Source organism: Chiloscyllium punctatum, chromosome 42 (assembly GCF_047496795.1).
Source record: "Chiloscyllium punctatum isolate Juve2018m chromosome 42, sChiPun1.3, whole genome shotgun sequence".
In the NCBI taxonomy this organism is placed as follows: Eukaryota; Metazoa; Chordata; class Chondrichthyes; order Orectolobiformes; family Hemiscylliidae; genus Chiloscyllium; species Chiloscyllium punctatum.
Window position 1 is genome coordinate 44,009,650 of NC_092780.1, and position 22,823 is coordinate 44,032,472.

Here is a 22,823-nt window from a genome sequence, read left to right on the forward strand (position 1 = left end):
CAACAGCTTGAGAGATTGAATGAATGAATGCGGTTGGATTTATGAAACGCATGTTTCAAGCATGTTAACTTGATTATTCAGAGATTAAACTGCATTCATTCTTTCATTAAATCATTCTTTCTTTCAATGAAACAAACTGCACATGATAATTCAACGATTACAGATTATTTCCTTAATACAAATGCCTCGAGCTGAACGCCTTCATTCAATCAAACACCCTGCATTCATTCATTATGGGAATCAAAAGTCAATCGTGCAATCTATGAATCAAGCGTTAATTCACTGATTCAATGAATCATTCTTGATTCATTGAATGAATCCTACCGCACTCATTCATTCTATGTAATAAACTGTACAAGCTATTTCAAGTAAATGAGCTAAAGTCATGATGTAACTGTCTCGAACTTAACGCATTAATTCAATGAAACAATCTGCACCAGTGAATTCATTGAATATAACTTCAATCGTACATTAATGAATCAAACATTATTCATTGATTCAATGAAACAAACATCACATATTCATTTCATGAGACCATTTACGTTCATTCATTCAGAGAATCAAACTGCTCTCGTTCATTCAATGAAACAAACTGCACCAGTTACTTTCGTGAGTAGAGCTGACTTCAATGTCTCGAGTTCAACGCTTTCAGTCAATGAAACAAACAAAATTCATTCATTCATGGAATCAAACATCATTTGTGCATTCAATGAATCAAGCGTAATTCATTGATTCGGTGAAACAAACTTTACACAGTCTGTAATGGAATCCTTTTGCACTCTTTGAATGAGATAAACATGCTAGACACGTTCACTTCATGACAATTGAATACATTCATTGATTCTTTCATTGCATCAAACTTTCATCGTACATTCAATAAATTAACAGCTTGAGACATTGAATGAATGAATGCAGTTGGATCCATGAAACGCATGTTTCAAGAATGTTAACTTGATTATTCAGAGATTAAACTGCATGCGTTCTTTCTTCCAATGAAACAAACTGCACATGATAATTCAACGATTAGAGCTTATTTCCTTAATTCAAATGCATTCAATGAATGAAACAACCTGCTTTCATTCATTATTGGAATCAAATGTCAATCCTACATTAAATGCATCAAACGTTATTCACTGATTCAATTAATCATTCCTAACAAAATCATTGAATGAATCCTAACGTTCTCATTCATTCTATGAAATAAACTATACAAGCTTTTTCAAGTAAATGAGCTAATTACATGATGTAAATATCTCGACCTCAACGCCTTCATTCAATGAAACACACTACACTCATTCATTAAACCAATCTTCAATCGTACAGTCAATGAAACAAAAACATTATTCATTGATTCAATGAAACAAACTTTACACAGTCTGTAATGGAATCCTTTTGCACTCTTTGAATGAGATAAACATGCTAAACACGTTCACTTCATGACAATCGACTACATTCATTGATTCATTCATTGCATCAAACTTTAATCTTACATTCAATAAATCAACAGCTTGAGACATTGAATGAATGAATGCAGTTGGATCCATGAAACGAATGTGTCAAAAATGTTAATTTGATTATTCAGAGATTAAACTGCATTCGTTCTTTCATTGAATCAAACTGCATTCATTCTTTCTTCCAAATGAAACTAACTGCACAAGATAATTGAACGATTAGAGATTATTTCCTTTATAAAAATGCATTCATTCAATGAAACAACCTGCTTTCATTCATTATTGGAATCAAAAGTCAATCCTACACTCAATGCAACAAACGTTATTGACTGATTCAATTAATCATTCTTAACAAAATCATTGAATGAATCCTAACGTTCTCATTCATTCTATGAAATAAACTATACAAGCTTTTTCAAGTAAATGAGCTAATTACATGATGTAAATATCTCGACCTCAACGCCTTCATTCAATGAAACACACTACACTCATTCATTAAACCTATCTTCAATCGTACAGTCAATGAATCAAACATTATTCATTGATTCAATGAAAAAAACATCACATATTCATTTCATGAGACCAGTTGCGTTCATTCATTCAGAGAATCAAACTGCTCTCGTTCGTTCAATGAAACAAACTACACCAGTTACTTCAGTGAGTAGAGCTGACTTCAATGTCTCGAGTTAAACGCTTTCAGTCATTGAAACAATCTGCATTCATTCATCTATGGAATCAAACATCATTCGTGCAATTAATGAATCAAGCGTAATTCATAGATTCAATGAAACAAACTTTACACAATCTGTAATGGAATTCTTTTGCACTCTTTGAATGAGATAAACATTCTAAACACGTACATTTCATGACATACAAATGCATTCATTGATTCATTCATTGCATCAAACTTTAATCGTACATTCAATGAACCAACAGCTTGAGAGATTGAATGAATGAATGCGGTTGGATTTATGAAACGCATGTTTCAAGCATGTTAACTTGATTATTCAGAGATTAAACTGCATTCATTCTTTCATTAAATCATTCTTTCTTTCAATGAAATAAACTGCACATGTTCATTCAGCGATTACAGATTATTTCCTTAATACAAATGCCTCGAGCTGAACGCCTTCATTCAATCAAACACCCTGCATTCATTCATTATTGGAATCAAAAGTCAATCGTGCAATCTATGAAACAAGCGTTAATTCACTGATTCAATGAATCATTCTTGATTCATTGAATGAATCCTACCGCATTCATTCATTCTATGTAATAAACTGTACAAGCTATTTCAAGTAAATGAGCTAAAGTCATGATGTAACTGTCTCGAACTTAACGCATTAATTCAATGAAACAATCTGCACCAGTGAATTCATTGAATATAACTTCAATCGTACATTAATGAATCAAACATTATTCATTGATTCAATGAAACAAACATCACATATTCATTTCATGAGACCATTTACGTTCATTCATTCAGAGAATCAAACTGCTCTCGTTCATTCAATGAAACAAACTGCACCAGTTACTTTCGTGAGTAGAGCTGACTTCGATGTCTCGAGTTCAACGCTTTCAGTCAATGAAACAAACAAAATTCATTCATTCATGGAATCAAACATCATTTGTGCATTCAATGAATCAAGCGTAATTCATTGATTCGATGAAACAAACTTTACACAGTCTGTAATGGAATCCTTTTGCACTCTTTGAATGAGATAAACATGCTAGACACATTCACTTCATGACAATTGAATACATTCATTGATTCATTCATTGCATCAAACTTTCATCGTACATTCAATAAATTAACAGCTTGAGACATTTAATGAATGAATGCAGTTGGATCCATGAAACGCATGTTTCAAGAATGTTAACTTGATTATTCAGACATTAAACTGCATGCGTTCTTTCTTCCAATGAAACAAACTGCACATGATAATTCAACGATTAGAGCTTATTTCCTTAATTCAAATGCATTCATTGAATGAAACAACCTGCTTTCATTCATTATTGGAATCAAAAGTCAATCCTACATTAAATGCATCAAACGTTATTCACTGATTCAATGAATCATTCCTAACAAAATCATTGAATGAATCCGACTGTTCTCATTCATTCTATGAAATAAACTATACAAGCTATTTCAAGTAAATGAGCTAATTACATGATGTAAATATCTCGACCTCAACGCCTTCATTCAATGCAACAAACTTTACAAGTCTGTAATGGAATCCTTTTGCACTCTTTGAATGAGATAAACATGCTAAACACGTTCACTTCATGACAATCGACTACATTCATTGATTCATTCATTGCATCAAACTTTAATCTTACATTCAATAAATCAACAGCTTGAGACATTGAATGAATGAATGCAGTTGGATCCATGAAACGAATGTGTCAAAAATGTTAACTTGATTATTCAGAGATTAAACTGCATTCGTTCTTTCATTGAATCAAACTGCATTCATTCTTTCTTCCAAATGAAACTAACTGCACAAGATAATTGAACGATTAGAGATTATTTCCTTAATAAAAATGCATTCATTCAATGAAAAAACCTGCTTTCATTCATTATTGGAATCAAAAGTCAATCCGACACTCAATGCAACAAACGTTATTGACTGATTCAATTAATCATTCTTAACAAAATCATTGAATGAATCCTAACGTTCTCATTTATTCTATGAAATAAACTATACAAGGTTTTTCAAGTAAATGAGCTAATTACATGATGTAAATATCTCGACCTCAACGCCTTCATTCAATGAAACACACTACACTCATTCATTAAACATATCTTCAATCGTACAGTCAATGAATCAAACATTATTCATTGATTCAATGAAACAAACTTTACACAGTCTGTAATGGAATCCTTTTGCACTCTTTGAATGAGATAAAAATGCTAAAAACGTTCACTTCATGACAATCGACTACATTCATTGATTCATTCATTGCATCAAACTTTAATCTTACATTCAATAAATCAACAGCTTGAGACATTGAATGAATGAATGCAGTTGGATCCATGAAACGAATGTGTCAAAATGTTAACTTGATTATTCAGAGTTTAAACTGCATTCGTTCTTTCATTGAATCAAACTGCATTCATTCTTTCTTCCAAATGAAACAAACTGCACAAGGTAATTGAACGATTAGAGCTTATTTCCTTAATTCAAATGCATTCATTGAATGAAACAACCTGCTTTCATTCATTATTGGAATCAAAAGTCAATCCTACATTAAATGCATCAAACGTTATTCACTGATTCAATTAATCATTCCTAACAAAATCATTGAATGAATCCTACTGTTCTCATTCATTCTATAAAATAAACTATACAAGCTTTTTCAAGTAAATGAGCTAATTACATGATGTAAATATCTCGACCTCAACGCCTTCATTCAATGCAACAAACTGCACTCATTCATTCAACCTATCTTCAATCGTACAGTCAATGAATCAAACATTATTCATTGATTCAATGAAACAAACTTTACACAGTCTGTAATGGAATCCTTTTGCACTCTTTGAATGAGATAAACATGCTAAACACGTTCACTTCATGACAATCGACTACATTCATTGATTCATTCATTGCATCAAACTTTAATCTTACATTCAATAAATCAACAGCTTGAGACATTGAATGAATGAATGCAGTTGGATCCATGAAACGAATGTGTCAAAAATGTTAACTTGATTATTCAGAGATTAAACTGCATTCGTTCTTTCATTGAATCAAACTGCATTCACTCTTTCTTCCAAATGAAACAAACTGCACAAGATAATTGAACGATTAGAGATTATTTCCTTCATAAAAATGCATTCATTCAATGAAACAACCTGCTTTCATTCATTATTGGAATCAAAAGTCAATCCTACACTCAATGCAACAAACGTTATTGACTGATACAATTAATCATTCTTAACAAAATCATTGAATGAATCCTACTGTTCTCATTCATTTTATGAATTAAACTATACAGGCTTTTTCAAGTAAATGAGCTAATTACATGATGTACATATCTCGACCTCAACGCCTTCATTCAATGAAACACACTACACTCATTCATTAAACCTATCTTCAATCGTACAGTCAATGAATCAAACATTATTCATTGATTCAATGAAACAAACTTTACACAGTCTGTAATGGAATCCTTTTGCACTCTTTGAATGAGATAAACATGCTAAACACGTTCACTTCATGACAATCGACTACATTCATTGATTCATTCATTGCATCAAACTTTAATCTTACATTCAATAAATCAACAGCTTGAGACATTGAATGAATGAATGCAGTTGGATCCATGAAACGAATGTGTCAAAAATGTTAACTTGATTATGCAGAGTTTAAACTGCTTTCGTTCTTTCATTGAATCAAACTGCATTCATTCTTTCTTCCAAATGAAACAAACTGCACAAGATAATTGAACGATTAGATTATTTCCTTAATAAAAATGCATTCATTCAATAAAACAATCTGCTTTCATTCATTATTGGAATCAAAAGTCAATCCTACACTCAATGCAACAAACGTTATTGACTGATTCAATTAATCATTCTTAACAAAATCATTGAATGAATCCTAACGTTCTCATTCATTCTGTGAAATAAACTATTCAAGCTTTTTCAAGTAAATGAGCTAATTACATGATGTAAATATCTCGACCTCAACGCCTTCATTCAATGAAACACACTACACTCATTCATTAAACCTATCTTCAATCGTACAGTCAATGAATCAAACATTATTCATTGATTCAATGAAACAAACTTTACACAGTCTGTAATGGAATCCTTTTGCACTCTTTGAATGAGATAAACCTGCTAAACACGTTCACTTCATGACAATCGACTACATTCATTGATTCATTCATTGCATCAAACTTTAATCTTACATTCAATAAATCAACAGCTTGAGACATTGAGTGAATGAATGCAGTTGGATCCATGAAATGAATGTGTCAAAAATGTTAACTTGATTATTCAGAGATTAAACTGCATTCGTTCTTTCATTGAATCAAACTGCATTCATTCTTTCTTCCAAATGAAACTAACTGCACAAGATAATTGAACGATTAGAGATTATTTCCTTAATAAAAATGCATTCATTCAATGAAACAACCTGCTTTCTTTCATTATTGGAATCAAAAGTCAATCCTACACTCAATGCAACAAACGTTATTGACTTATTCAATTAATCATTCTTAACAAAATCATTGAATGAATCCTAACGTTCTCATTCATTCTATGAAATAAACTATACAAGCTTTTTCAAGTAAATGAGCTAATTACATGATGTAAATATCTCGACCTCAACGCCTTCATTCAATGAAACACACTACACTCATTCATTAAACCTATCTTCAATCGTACAGTCAATGAATCAAACATTATTCATTGATTCAATGAAAAAAACATCACATATTCATTTCATGAGACCAGTTGCGTTCATTCATTCAGAGAATCAAACTGCTCTCGTTCATTCAATGAAACAAACTACACCAGTTACTTCAGTGAGTAGAGCTGACTTCAATGTCTCGAGTTAAACGCTTTCAGTCATTGAAACAATCTGCATTCATTCATCTATGGAATCAAACATCATTCGTGCAATCAATGAATCAAGTGGAATTCATAGATTCAATGAAACAAACTTTACACAATCTGTAATGGAATTCTTTTGCACTCTTTGAATGAGATAAACATTCTAAACACGTACATTTCATGACATACAAATGCATTCATTGATTCATTCATTGCATCAAACTTTAATCGTACATTCAATGAACCAACAGCTTGAGAGATTGAATGAATGAATGCGGTTGGATTTATGAAACGCATGTTTCAAGCATGTTAACTTGATTATTCAGAGATTAAACTGCATTCATTCTTTCATTAAATCATTCTTTCTTTCAATGAAACAAACTGCACATGATAATTCAACGATTACAGATTATTTCCTTAATACAAATGCCTCGAGCTGAACGCCTTCATTCAATCAAACACCCTGCATTCATTCATTATGGGAATCAAAAGTCAATCGTGCAATCTATGAATCAAGCGTTAATTCACTGATTCAATGAATCATTCTTGATTCATTGAATGAATCCTACCGCACTCATTCATTCTATGTAATAAACTGTACAAGCTATTTCAAGTAAATGAGCTAAAGTCATGATGTAACTGTCTCGAACTTAACGCATTAATTCAATGAAACAATCTGCACCAGTGAATTCATTGAATATAACTTCAATCGTACATTAATGAATCAAACATTATTCATTGATTCAATGAAACAAACATCACATATTCATTTCATGAGACCATTTACGTTCATTCATTCAGAGAATCAAACTGCTCTCGTTCATTCAATGAAACAAACTGCACCAGTTACTTTCGTGAGTAGAGCTGACTTCAATGTCTCGAGTTCAACGCTTTCAGTCAATGAAACAAACAAAATTCATTCATTCATGGAATCAAACATCATTTGTGCATTCAATGAATCAAGCGTAATTCATTGATTCGGTGAAACAAACTTTACACAGTCTGTAATGGAATCCTTTTGCACTCTTTGAATGAGATAAACATGCTAGACACGTTCACTTCATGACAATTGAATACATTCATTGATTCATTCATTGCATCAAACTTTCATCGTACATTCAATAAATTAACAGCTTGAGACATTGAATGAATGAATGCAGTTGGATCCATGAAACGCATGTTTCAAGAATGTTAACTTGATTATTCAGAGATTAAACTGCATGCGTTCTTTCTTCCAATGAAACAAACTGCACATGATAATTCAACGATTAGAGCTTATTTCCTTAATTCAAATGCATTCAATGAATGAAACAACCTGCTTTCATTCATTATTGGAATCAAATGTCAATCCTACATTAAATGCATCAAACGTTATTCACTGATTCAATTAATCATTCCTAACAAAATCATTGAATGAATCCTAACGTTCTCATTCATTCTATGAAATAAACTATACAAGCTTTTTCAAGTAAATGAGCTAATTACATGATGTAAATATCTCGACCTCAACGCCTTCATTCAATGAAACACACTACACTCATTCATTAAACCAATCTTCAATCGTACAGTCAATGAAACAAAAACATTATTCATTGATTCAATGAAACAAACTTTACACAGTCTGTAATGGAATCCTTTTGCACTCTTTGAATGAGATAAACATGCTAAACACGTTCACTTCATGACAATCGACTACATTCATTGATTCATTCATTGCATCAAACTTTAATCTTACATTCAATAAATCAACAGCTTGAGACATTGAATGAATGAATGCAGTTGGATCCATGAAACGAATGTGTCAAAAATGTTAACTTGATTATTCAGAGATTAAACTGCATTCGTTCTTTCATTGAATCAAACTGCATTCATTCTTTCTTCCAAATGAAACTAACTGCACAAGATAATTGAACGATTAGAGATTATTTCCTTTATAAAAATGCATTCATTCAATGAAACAACCTGCTTTCATTCATTATTGGAATCAAAATTCAATCCTACACTCAATGCAACAAACGTTATTGACTGATTCAATTAATCATTCTTAACAAAATCATTGAATGAATCCTAACGTTCTCATTCATTCTATGAAATAAACTATACAAGCTTTTTCAAGTAAATGAGCTAATTACATGATGTAAATATCTCGACCTCAACGCCTTCATTCAATGAAACACACTACACTCATTCATTAAACCTATCTTCAATCGTACAGTCAATGAATCAAACATTATTCATTGATTCAATGAAAAAAACATCACATATTCATTTCATGAGACCAGTTGCGTTCATTCATTCAGAGAATCAAACTGCTCTCGTTCATTCAATGAAACAAATTACACCAGTTACTTCAGTGAGTAGAGCTGACTTCAATGTCTCGAGTTAAACGCTTTCAGTCATTGAAACAATCTGCATTCATTCATCTATGGAATCAAACATCATTCGTGCAATTAATGAATCAAGCGTAATTCATAGATTCAATGAAACAAACTTTACACAATCTGTAATGGAATTCTTTTGCACTCTTTGAATGAGATAAACATTCTAAACACGTACATTTCATGACATACAAATGCATTCATTGATTCATTCATTGCATCAAACTTTAATCGTACATTCAATGAACCAACAGCTTGAGAGATTGAATGAATGAATGCGGTTGGATTTATGAAACGCATGTTTCAAGCATGTTAACTTGATTATTCAGAGATTAAACTGCATTCATTCTTTCATTAAATCATTCTTTCTTTCAATGAAACAAACTGCACATGTTCATTCAGCGATTACAGATTATTTCCTTAATACAAATGCCTCGAGCTGAACGCCTTCATTCAATCAAACACCCTGCATTCATTCATTATTGGAATCAAAAGTCAATCGTGCAATCTATGAAACAAGCGTTAATTCACTGATTCAATGAATCATTCTTGATTCATTGAATGAATCCTACCGCATTCATTCATTCTATGTAATAAACTGTACAAGCTATTTCAAGTAAATGAGCTAAAGTTATGATGTAACTGTCTCGAACTTAACGCATTAATTCAATGAAACAATCTGCACCAGTGAATTCATTGAATATAACTTCAATCGTACATTAATGAATCAAACATTATTCATTGATTCAATGAAACAAACATCACATATTCATTTCATGAGACCATTTACGTTCATTCCTTCAGAGAATCAAACTGCTCTCGTTCATTCAATGAAACAAACTGCACCAGTTACTTTCGTGAGTAGAGCTGACTTCGATGTCTCGAGTTCAACGCTTTCAGTCAATGAAACAAACAAAATTCATTCATTCATGGAATCAAACATCATTTGTGCATTCAATGAATCAAGCGTAATTCATTGATTCAGTGAAACAAACTTTACACAGTCTGTAATGGAATCCTTTTGCACTCTTTGAATGAGATAAACATGCTAGACACATTCACTTCATGACAATTGAATACATTCATTGATTCATTCATTGCATCAAACTTTCATCGTACATTCAATAAATTAACAGCTTGAGACATTGAATGAATGAATGCAGTTGGATCCATGAAACGCATGTTTCAAGAATGTTAACTTGATTATTCAGAGATTAAACTGCATGCGTTCTTTCTTCCAATGAAACAAACTGCACATGATAATTCAACGATTAGAGCTTATTTCCTTAATTCAAATGCATTCATTCAATGAAACAACCTGCTTTCATTCATTATTGGAATCAAAAGTCAATCCTACATTAAATGCATCAAACGTTATTCACTGATTCAATTAATCATTCCTAACAAAATCATTGAATGAATCCTACTGTTCTCATTCATTCTATGAAATAAACTATACAAGCTTTTTCAAGTAAATGAGCTAATTACATGATGTAAATATCTCGACCACAACGCCTTCATTCAATGCAACAAACTGCACTCATTCATTAAACCTATCTTCAATCGTACAGTCAATGAATCAAACATTATTCATTGATTCAATGAAACAAACTTTACACAGTCTGTAATGGAATCCTTTTGCACTCTTTGAATGAGATAAACATGCTAAACACGTTCACTTCATGACAATCGACTACATTCATTGATTCATTCATTGCATCAAACTTTAATCTTACATTTAATAAATCAACAGCTTGAGACATTGAATGAATGAATGCAGTTGGATCCATGAAACGAATGTGTCAAAAATGTTAACTTGATTATTCAGAGATTAAACTGCATTCATTCTTTCATTAAATCATTCTTTCTTTCAATGAAACAAACTGCACATGTTCATTCAGCGATTACAGATTATTTCCTTAATACAAATGCCTCGAGCTGAACGCCTTCATTCAATCAAACACCCTGCATTCATTCATTATTGGAATCAAAAGTCAATCGTGCAATCTATGAATCAAGCGTTAATTCACTGATTCAATGAATCATTCTTGATTCATTGAATGAATCCTACCGCACTCATTCATTCTATGGAATAAACTGTACAAGCTATTTCAAGTAAATGAGCTAAAGTCATGATGTAACTGTCTCGAACTTAACGCATTAATTCAATGAAACAATCTGCACCAGTGAATTCATTGAATATAACTTCAATCGTACATTAATGAATCAAACATTATTCATTGATTCAATGAAACAAACATCACATATTCATTTCATGAGACCATTTACGTTCATTCATTCAGAGAATCAAACTGCTCTCGTTCATTCAATGAAACAAACTGCACCAGTTACTTTCGTGAGTAGAGCTGACTTCAATGTCTCGAGTTCAACGCTTTCAGTCAATGAAACAAACAAAATTCATTCATTCATGGAATCAAACATCATTTGTGCATTCAATGAATCAAGCGTAATTCATTGATTCGATGAAACAAACTTTACACAGTCTGTAATGGAATCCTTTTGCACTCTTTGAATGAGATAAACATGCTAGACACGTTCACTTCATGACAATTGAATACATTCATTGATTCATCAAACTTTCATCGTACATTCAATAAATTAACAGCTTGAGACATTGAATGAATGAATGCAGTTGGATCCATGAAACGAATATGTCAAAAATGTTAACTTGATTATTCAGAGATTAAACTGCATTCGTTCTTTCATTGAATCAAACTGCATTCATTCTTTCTTCCAAATGAAACTAACTGCACAAGATAATTGAACGATTAGAGATTATTTCCTTAATAAAAATACATTCATTCAATGAAACAACCTGCTTTCATTCATTATTGGAATCAAAAGTCAATCCTACACTCAATGCAACAAACGTTATTGACTGATTCAATTAATCATTCTTAACAAAATCATTGAATGAATCCTAACGTTCTCATTCATTCTATGAAATAAACTATACAAGCTTTTTCAAGTAAATGAGCTAATTACATGATGTAAATATCTCGACCTCAACGCCTTCATTCAATGAAACACACTACACTCATTCATTAAACCTATCTTCAATCGTACAGTCAATGAATCAAACATTATTCATTGATTCAATGAAAGAAACATCACATATTCATTTCATGAGACCAGTTGCGTTCATTCATTCAGAGAATCAAACTGCTCTCGTTCGTTCAATGAAACAAATTACACCAGTTACTTCAGTGAGTAGAGCTGACTTCAATGTCTCGAGTTAAACGCTTTCAGTCATTGAAACAATCTGCATTCATTCATCTATGGAATCAAACATCATTCGTGCAATCAATGAATCAAGCGTAATTCATAGATTCAATGAAACAAACTTTACACAATCTGTAATGGAATTCTTTTGCACTCTTTGAATGAGATAAACATTCTAAACACGTACATTTCATGACATACAAATGCATTCATTGATTCATTCATTGCATCAAACTTTAATCGTACATTCAATGAACCAACAGCTTGAGAGATTGAATGAATGAATGCGGTTGGATTTATGAAACGCATGTTTCAAGCATGTTAACTTGATTATTCAGAGATTAAACTGCATTCATTCTTTCATTAAATCATTCTTTCTTTCAATGAAACAAACTGCACCTGATAATTCAACGATTACAGATTATTTCCTTAATACAAATGCCTCGAGCTGAACGCCTTCATTCAATCAAACACCCTGCATTCATTCATTATTGGAATCAAAAGTCAATCGTGCAATCTATGAATCAAGCGTTAATTCACTGATTCAATGAATCATTCTTGATTCATTGAATGAATCCTACCGCACTCATTCATTCTATGTAATAAACTGTACAAGCTATTTCAAGTAAATGAGCTAAAGTCATGATGTAACTGTCTCGAACTTAACGCATTAATTCAATGAAACAATCTGCACCAGTGAATTCATTGAATATAACTTCAATCGTACATTAATGAATCAAACATTATTCATTGATTCAATGAAACAAACATCACATATTCATTTCATGAGACCATTTACGTTCATTCATTCAGAGAATCAAACTGCTCTCGTTCATTCAATGAAACAAACTGCACCAGTTACTTTCGTGAGTAGAGCTGACTTCAATGTCTCGAGTTCAACGCTTTCAGTCAATGAAACAAACAAAATTCATTCATTCATGGAATCAAACATGATTTGTGCATTCAATGAATCAAGCGTAATTCATTGATTCGATGAAACAAACTTTACACAGTCTGTAATGGAATCCTTTTGCACTCTTTGAATGAGATAAACATGCTAGACACGTTCACTTCATGACAATTGAATACATTCATTGATTCATCAAACTTTCATCGTACATTCAATAAATTAACAGCTTGAGACATTGAATGAATGAATGCAGTTGGATCCATGAAACGAATATGTCAAAAATGTTAACTTGATTATTCAGAGATTAAACTGCATTCGTTCTTTCATTGAATCAAACTGCATTCATTCTTTCTTCCAAATGAAACTAACTGCACAAGATAATTGAACGATTAGAGATTATTTCCTTAATAAAAACACATTCATTCAATGAAACAACCTGCTTTCATTCATTATTGGAATCAAAAGTCAATCCTACACTCAATGCAACAAACGTTATTGACTGATTCAATTAATCATTCTAAACAAAATCATTGAATGAATCCTAACGTTCTCATTCATTCTATGAAATAAACTATACAAGCTTTTTCAAGTAAATGAGCTAATTACATGATGTAAATATCTCGACCTCAACGCCTTCATTCAATGAAACACACTACACTCATTCATTAAACCTATCTTCAATCGTACAGTCAATGAATCAAACATTATTCATTGATTCAATGAAAGAAACATCACATATTCATTTCATGAGACCAGTTGCGTTCATTCATTCAGAGAATCAAACTGCTCTCGTTCGTTCAATGAAACAAATTACACCAGTTACTTCAGTGAGTAGAGCTGACTTCAATGTCTCGAGTTAAACGCTTTCAGTCATTGAAACAATCTGCATTCATTCATCTATGGAATCAAACATCATTCGTGCAATCAATGAATCAAGCGTAATTCATAGATTCAATGAAACAAACTTTACACAATCTGTAATGGAATTCTTTTGCACTCTTTGAATGAGATAAACATTCTAAACACGTACATTTCATGACATACAAATGCATTCATTGATTCATTCATTGCATCAAACTTTAATCGTACATTCAATGAACCAACAGCTTGAGAGATTGAATGAATGAATGCGGTTAGATTTATGAAACGCATGTTTCAAGCATGTTAACTTGATTATTCAGAGATTAAACTGCATTCATTCTTTCATTAAATCATTCTTTCTTTCAATGAAACAAACTGCACATGATAATTCAACGATTACAGATTATTTCCTTAATACAAATGCCTCGAGCTGAACGCCTTCATTCAATCAAACACCCTGCATTCATTCATTATGGGAATCAAAAGTCAATCGTGCAATCTATGAATCAAGCGTTAATTCACTGATTCAATGAATCATTCTTGATTCATTGAATGAATCCTACCGCACTCATTCATTCTATGTAATAAACTGTACAAGCTATTTCAAGTAAATGAGCTAAAGTCATGATGTAACTGTCTCGAACTTAACGCATTAATTCAATGAAACAATATGCACCAGTGAATTCATTGAATATAACTTCAATCGTACATTAATGAATCAAACATTATTCATTGATTCAATGAAACAAACATCACATATTCATTTCATGAGACCATTTACGTTCATTCATTCAGAGAATCAAACTGCTCTCGTTCATTCAATGAAACAAACTGCACCAGTTACTTTCGTGAGTAGAGCTGACTTCAATGTCTCGAGTTCAACGCTTTCAGTCAATGAAACAAACAAAATTCATTCATTCATGGAATCAAACATCATTTGTGCATTCAATGAATCAAGCGTAATTCATTGATTCGGTGAAACAAACATTACACAGTCTGTAATGGAATCCTTTTGCACTCTTTGAATGAGATAAACATGCTAGACACGTTCACTTCATGACAATTGAATACATTCATTTATTCATTCATTGCATCAAACTTTCATCGTACATTCAATAAATTAACAGCTTGAGACATTGAATGAATGAATGCAGTTGGATCCATGAAACGCATGTTTCAAGAATGTTAACTTGATTATTCAGAGATTAAACTGCATGCGTTCTTTCTTCCAATGAAACAAACTGCACATGATAATTCAACGATTAGAGCTTATTTCCTTAATTCAAATGCATTCAATGAATGAAACAACCTGCTTTCATTCATTATTGGAATCAAATGTCAATCCTACATTAAATGCATCCAACGTTATTCACTGATTCAATTAATCATTCCTAACAAAATCATTGAATGAATCCTACTGTTCTCATTCATTCTATGAAATAAACTATACAAGCTTTTTCAAGTAAATGAGCTAATTACATGATGTAAATATCTCGACCTCAACGCCTTCATTCAATGAAACACACTACACTCATTCATTAAACCAATCTTCAATCGTACAGTCAATGAAACAAAAACATTATTCATTGATTCAATGAAACAAACTTTACACAGTCTGTAATGGAATCCTTTTGCACTCTTTGAATGAGATAAACATGCTAAACACGTTCACTTCATGACAATCGACTACATTCATTGATTCATTCATTGCATCAAACTTTAATCTTACATTCAATAAATCAACAGCTTGAGACATTGAATGAATGAATGCAGTTGGATCCATGAAACGAATGTGTCAAAAATGTTAACTTAATTATTCAGAGATTAAACTGCATTCGTTCTTTCATTGAATCAAACTGCATTCATTCTTTCTTCCAAATGAAACTAACTGCACAAGATAATTGAACGATTAGAGATTATTTCCTTTATAAAAATGCATTCATTCAATGAAACAACCTGCTTTCATTCATTATTGGAATCAAAAGTCAATCCTACACTCAATGCAACAAACGTTATTGACTGATTCAATTAATCATTCTTAACAAAATCCTTGAATGAATCCTAACGTTCTCATTCATTCTATGAAATAAACTATACAAGCTTTTTCAAGTAAATGAGCTAATTACATGATGTAAATATCTCGACCTCAACGCCTTCATTCAATGAAACACACTACACTCATTCATTAAACCTATCTTCAATCGTACAGTCAATGAATCAAACATTATTCATTGATTCAATGAAAAAAACATCACATATTCATTTCATGAGACCAGTTGCGTTCATTCATTCAGAGAATCAAACTGCTCTCGTTCATTCAATGAAACAAACTACACCAGTTACTTCAGTGAGTAGAGCTGACTTCAATGTCTCGAGTTAAACGCTTTCAGTCATTGAAACAATGTGCATTCATTCATCTATGGAATCAAACATCATTCGTGCAATTAATGAATCAAGCGTAATTCATAGATTCAATGAAACAAACTTTACACAATCTGTAATGGAATTCTTTTGCACTCTTTGAATGAGATAAACATTCTAAACACGTACATTTCATGACATACAAATGCATTCATTGATTCATTCATTGCATCAAACTTTAATCGTACATTCAATGAACCAACAGCTTGAGAGATTGAATGAATGAATGCGGTTGGATTTATGAAACGCATGTTTCAAGCATGTTAACTTGATTATTCAGAGATTAAACTGCATTCATTCTTTCATTAAATCATTCTTTCTTTCAATGAAACAAACTGCACATGTTCATTCAGCGATTACAGATTATTTCCTTAATACAAATGCCTCGAGCTGAACGCCTTCATTCAATCAAACACCCTGCATTCATTCATTATTGGAATCAAAAGTCAATCGTGCAATCTATGAAACAAGCGTTAATTCACTGATTCAATGAATCATTCTTGATTCATTGAATGAATCCTACCGCATTCATTCATTCTATGTAATAAACTGTACAAGCTATTTCAAGTAAATGAGCTAAAGTCATGATGTAACTGTCTCGAACTTAACGCATTAATTCAATGAAACAATCTGCACCAGTGAATTCATTGAATATAACTTCAATCGTACATTAATGAATCAAACATTATTCATTGATTCAATGAAACAAACATCACATATTCATTTCATGAGACCATTTACGTTCATTCATTCAGAGAATCAAACTGCTCTCGTTCATTCAATGAAACAAACTGCACCAGTTACTTTCGTGAGTAGAGCTGACTTCGATGTCTCGAGTTCAACGCTTTCAGTCAATGAAACAAACAAAATTCATTCATTCATGGAATCAAACATCATTTGTGCATTCAATGAATCAAGCGTAATTCATTGATTCGGTGAAACAAACTTTACACAGTCTGTAATGGAATCCTTTTGCACTCTTTGAATGAGATAAACATGCTAGACACATTCACTTCATGACAATTGAATACATTCATTGATTCATTCATTGCATCAAACTTTCATCGTACATTCAATAAATTAACAGCTTGAGACATTGAATGAATGAATGCAGTTGGATCCATGAAACGCATGTTTCAAGAATGTTAACTTGATTATTCAGAGATTAAACTGCATGCGTTCTTTCTTCCAATGAAACAAACTGCACATGATAATTCAACGATTAGAGCTTATTTCCTTAATTCAAATGCATTCATTCAATGAAACAACCTGCTTTCATTCATTATTGGAATCAAAAGTCAATCCTACATTAAATGCATCAAACGTTATTCACTGATTCAATTAATCATTCCTAACAAAATCATTGAATGAATCCTACTGTTCTCATTCATTCTATGAAATAAACTATACAAGCTTTTTCAAGTAAATGAGCTAATTACATGATGTAAATATCTCGACCTCAACGCCTTCAGTCAATGCAACAAACTGCACTCATTCATTAAACCTATCTTCAATCGTACAGTCAATGAATCAAACATTATTCATTGATTCAATGAAACAAACTTTACACAGTCTGTAATGGAATCCTTTTGCACTCTTTGAATGAGATAAACATGCTAAACACGTTCACTTCATGACAATCGACTCCATTCATTGATTCATTCATTGCATCAAACTTTAATCTTACATTTAATAAATCAACAGCTTGAGACATTGAATGAATGAATGCAGTTGGATCCATGAAACGAATGTGTCAAAAATGTTAACTTGATTATTCAGAGATTAAACTGCATTCATTCTTTCATTAAATCATTCTTTCTTTCAATGAAACAAACTGCACATGTTCATTCAGCGATTACAGATTATTTCCTTAATACAAATGCCTCGAGCTGAACGCCTTCATTCAATCAAACACCCTGCATTCATTCATTATTGGAATCAAAAGTCAATCGTGCAATCTATGAATCAAGCGTTAATTCACTGATTCAATGAATCATTCTTGATTCATTGAATGAATCCTACCGCACTCATTCATTCTATGGAATAAACTGTACAAGCTATTTCAAGTAAATGAGCTAAAGTCATGATGTAACTGTCTCGAACTTAACGCATTAATTCAATGAAACAATCTGCACCAGTGAATTCATTGAATATAACTTCAATCGTACATTAATGAATCAAACATTATTCATTGATTCAATGAAACAGACATCACATATTCATTTCATGAGACCATTTACGTTCATTCATTCAGAGAATCAAACTGCTCTCGTTCATTCAATGAAACAAACTGCACCAGTTACTTTCGTGAGTAGAGCTGACTTCAATGTCTCGAGTTCAACGCTTTCAGTCAATGAAACAAACAAAATTCATTCATTCATGGAATCAAACATCATTTGTGCATTCAATGAATCAAGCGTAATTCATTGATTCGATGAAACAAACTTTACACAGTCTGTAATGGAATCCTTTTGCACTCTTTGAATGAGATAAACATGCTAGACACGTTCACTTCATGACAATTGAATACATTCATTGATTCATCAAACTTTCATCGTACATTCAATAAATTAACAGCTTGAGACATTGAATGAATGAATGCAGTTGGATCCATGAAACGAATATGTCAAAAATGTTAACTTGATTATTCAGAGATTAAACTGCATTCGTTCTTTCATTGAATCAAACTGCATTCATTCTTTCTTCCAAATGAAACTAACTGCACAAGATAATTGAACGATTAGAGATTATTTCCTTAATAAACATACATTCATTCAATGAAACAACCTGCTTTCATTCATTATTGGAATCAAAAGTCAATCCTACACTCAATGCAACAAACGTTATTGACTGATTCAATTAATCATTCTTAACAAAATCATTGAATGAATCCTAACGTTCTCATTCATTCTATGAAATAAACTATACAAGCTTTTTCAAGTAAATGAGCTAATTACATGATGTAAATATCTCGACCTCAACGCCTTCATTCAATGAAACACACTACACTCATTCATTAAACCTATCTTCAATCGTACAGTCAATGAATCAAACATTATTCATTGATTCAATGAAAGAAACATCACATATTCATTTCATGAGACCAGTTGCGTTCATTCATTCAGAGAATCAAACTGCTCTCGTTCGTTCAATGAAACAAATTACACCAGTTACTTCAGTGAGTAGAGCTGACTTCAATGTCTCGAGTTAAACGCTTTCAGTCATTGAAACAATCTGCATTCATTCATCTATGGAATCAAACATCATTCGTGCAATCAATGAATCAAGCGTAATTCATAGATTCAATGAAACAAACTTTACACAATCTGTAATGGAATTCTTTTGCACTCTTTGAATGAGATAAACATTCTAAACACGTACATTTCATGACATACAAATGCATTCATTGATTCATTCATTGCATCAAACTTTAATCGTACATTCAATGAACCAACAGCTTGAGAGATTGAATGAATGAATGCGGTTGGATTTATGAAACGCATGTTTCAAGCATGTTAACTTGATTATTCAGAGATTAAACTGCATTCATTCTTTCATTAAATCATTCTTTCTTTCAATGAAACAAACTGCACATGATAATTCAACGATTACAGATTATTTCCTTAATACAAATGCCTCGAGCTGAACGCCTTCATTCAATCAAACACCCTGCATTCATTCATTATTGGAATCAAAAGTCAATCGTGCAATCTATGAATCAAGCGTTAATTCACTGATTCAATGAATCATTCTTGATTCATTGAATGAATCCTACCGCACTCATTCATTCTATGTAATAAACTGTACAAGCTATTTCAAGTAAATGAGCTAAAGTCATGATGTAACTGTCTCGAACTTAACGCATTAATTCAATGAAACAATCTGCACCAGTGAATTCATTGAATATAACTTCAATCGTACATTAATGAATCAAACATTATTCATTGATTCAATGAAACAAACATCACATATTCATTTCATGAGACCATTTACGTTCATTCATTCAGAGAATCAAACTGCTCTCGTTCATTCAATGAAACATTCTGAACCAGTTACTTTCGTGAGTAGAGCTGACTTCGATGTCTCGAGTTCAACGCTTTCAGTCAATGAAACAAACAAAATTCATTCATTCATGGAATCAAACATCATTTGTGCATTCAATGAATCAAGCGTAATTCATTGATTCGATGAAACAAACTTTACACAGTCTGTAATGGAATCCTTTTGCACTCTTTGAATGAGATAAACATGCTAGACACGTTCACTTCATGACAATTGAATACATTCATTGATTCATCAAACTTTCATCGTACATTCAATAAATTAACAGCTTGAGACATTGAATGAATGAATGCAGTTGGATCCATGAAACGCATGCTTCAAGAATGTTAACTTGATTATTCAGAGATTAAACTGCATGCGTTCTTTCTTCCAATGAAACAAACTGCACATGATAATTCAACGATTAGAGCTTATTTCCTTAATTCAAATGCATTCATTCAATGAAACAACCTGCTTTCATTCATTATTGGAATCAAAAGTCAATCCTACATTAAATGCATCAAACGTTATTCACTGATTCAATTAATCATTCCTAACAAAATCATTGAATGAATCCTACTGTTCTCATTCATTCTATGAAATAAACTATACAAGCTTTTTCAAGTAAATGAGCTAATTACATGATGTAAATATCTCGACCTCAACGCCTTCAGTCAATGCAACAAACTGCACTCATTCATTAAACCTATCTTCAATCGTACAGTCAATGAATCAAACATTATTCATTGATTCAATGAAACAAACTTTACACAGTCTGTAATGGAATCCTTTTGCACTCTTTGAATGAGATAAACATGCTAAACACGTTCACTTCATGACAATCGACTCCATTCATTGATTCATTCATTGCATCAAACTTTAATCTTACATTTAATAAATCAACAGCTTGAGACATTGAATGAATGAATGCAGTTGGATCCATGAAACGAATGTGTCAAAAATGTTAACTTGATTATTCAGAGATTAAACTGCATTCATTCTTTCATTAAATCATTCTTTCTTTCAATGAAACAAACTGCACATGTTCATTCAGCGATTACAGATTATTTCCTTAATACAAATGCCTCGAGCTGAACGCCTTCATTCAATCAAACACCCTGCATTCATTCATTATTGGAATCAAAAGTCAATCGTGCAATCTATGAATCAAGCGTTAATTCACTGATTCCATGAATCATTCTTGATTCATTGAATGAATCCTACCGCACTCATTCATTCTATGGAATAAACTGTACAAGCTATTTCAAGTAAATGAGCTAAAGTCATGATGTAACTGTCTCGAACTTAACGCATTAATTCAATGAAACAATCTGCACCAGTGAATTCATTGAATATAACTTCAATCGTACATTAATGAATCAAACATTATTCATTGATTCAATGAAACAAACATCACATATTCATTTCATGAGACCATTTACGTTCATTCATTCAGAGAATCAAACTGCTCTCGTTCATTCAATGAAACAAACTGCACCAGTTACTTTCGTGAGTAGAGCTGACTTCAATGTCTCGAGTTCAACGCTTTCAGTCAATGAAACAAACAAAATTCATTCATTCATGGAATCAAACATCATTTGTGCATTCAATGAATCAAGCGTAATTCATTGATTCGATGAAACAAACTTTACACAGTCTGTAATGGAATCCTTTTGCACTCTTTGAATGAGATAAACATGCTAGACACGTTCACTTCATGACAATTGAATACATTCATTGATTCATCAAACTTTCATCGTACATTCAATAAATTAACAGCTTGAGACATTGAATGAATGAATGCAGTTGGATCCATGAAACGAATATGTCAAAAATGTTAACTTGATTATTCAGAGATTAAACTGCATTCGTTCTTTCATTGAATCAAACTGCATTCATTCTTTCTTCCAAATGAAACTAACTGCACAAGATAATTGAACGATTAGAGATTATTT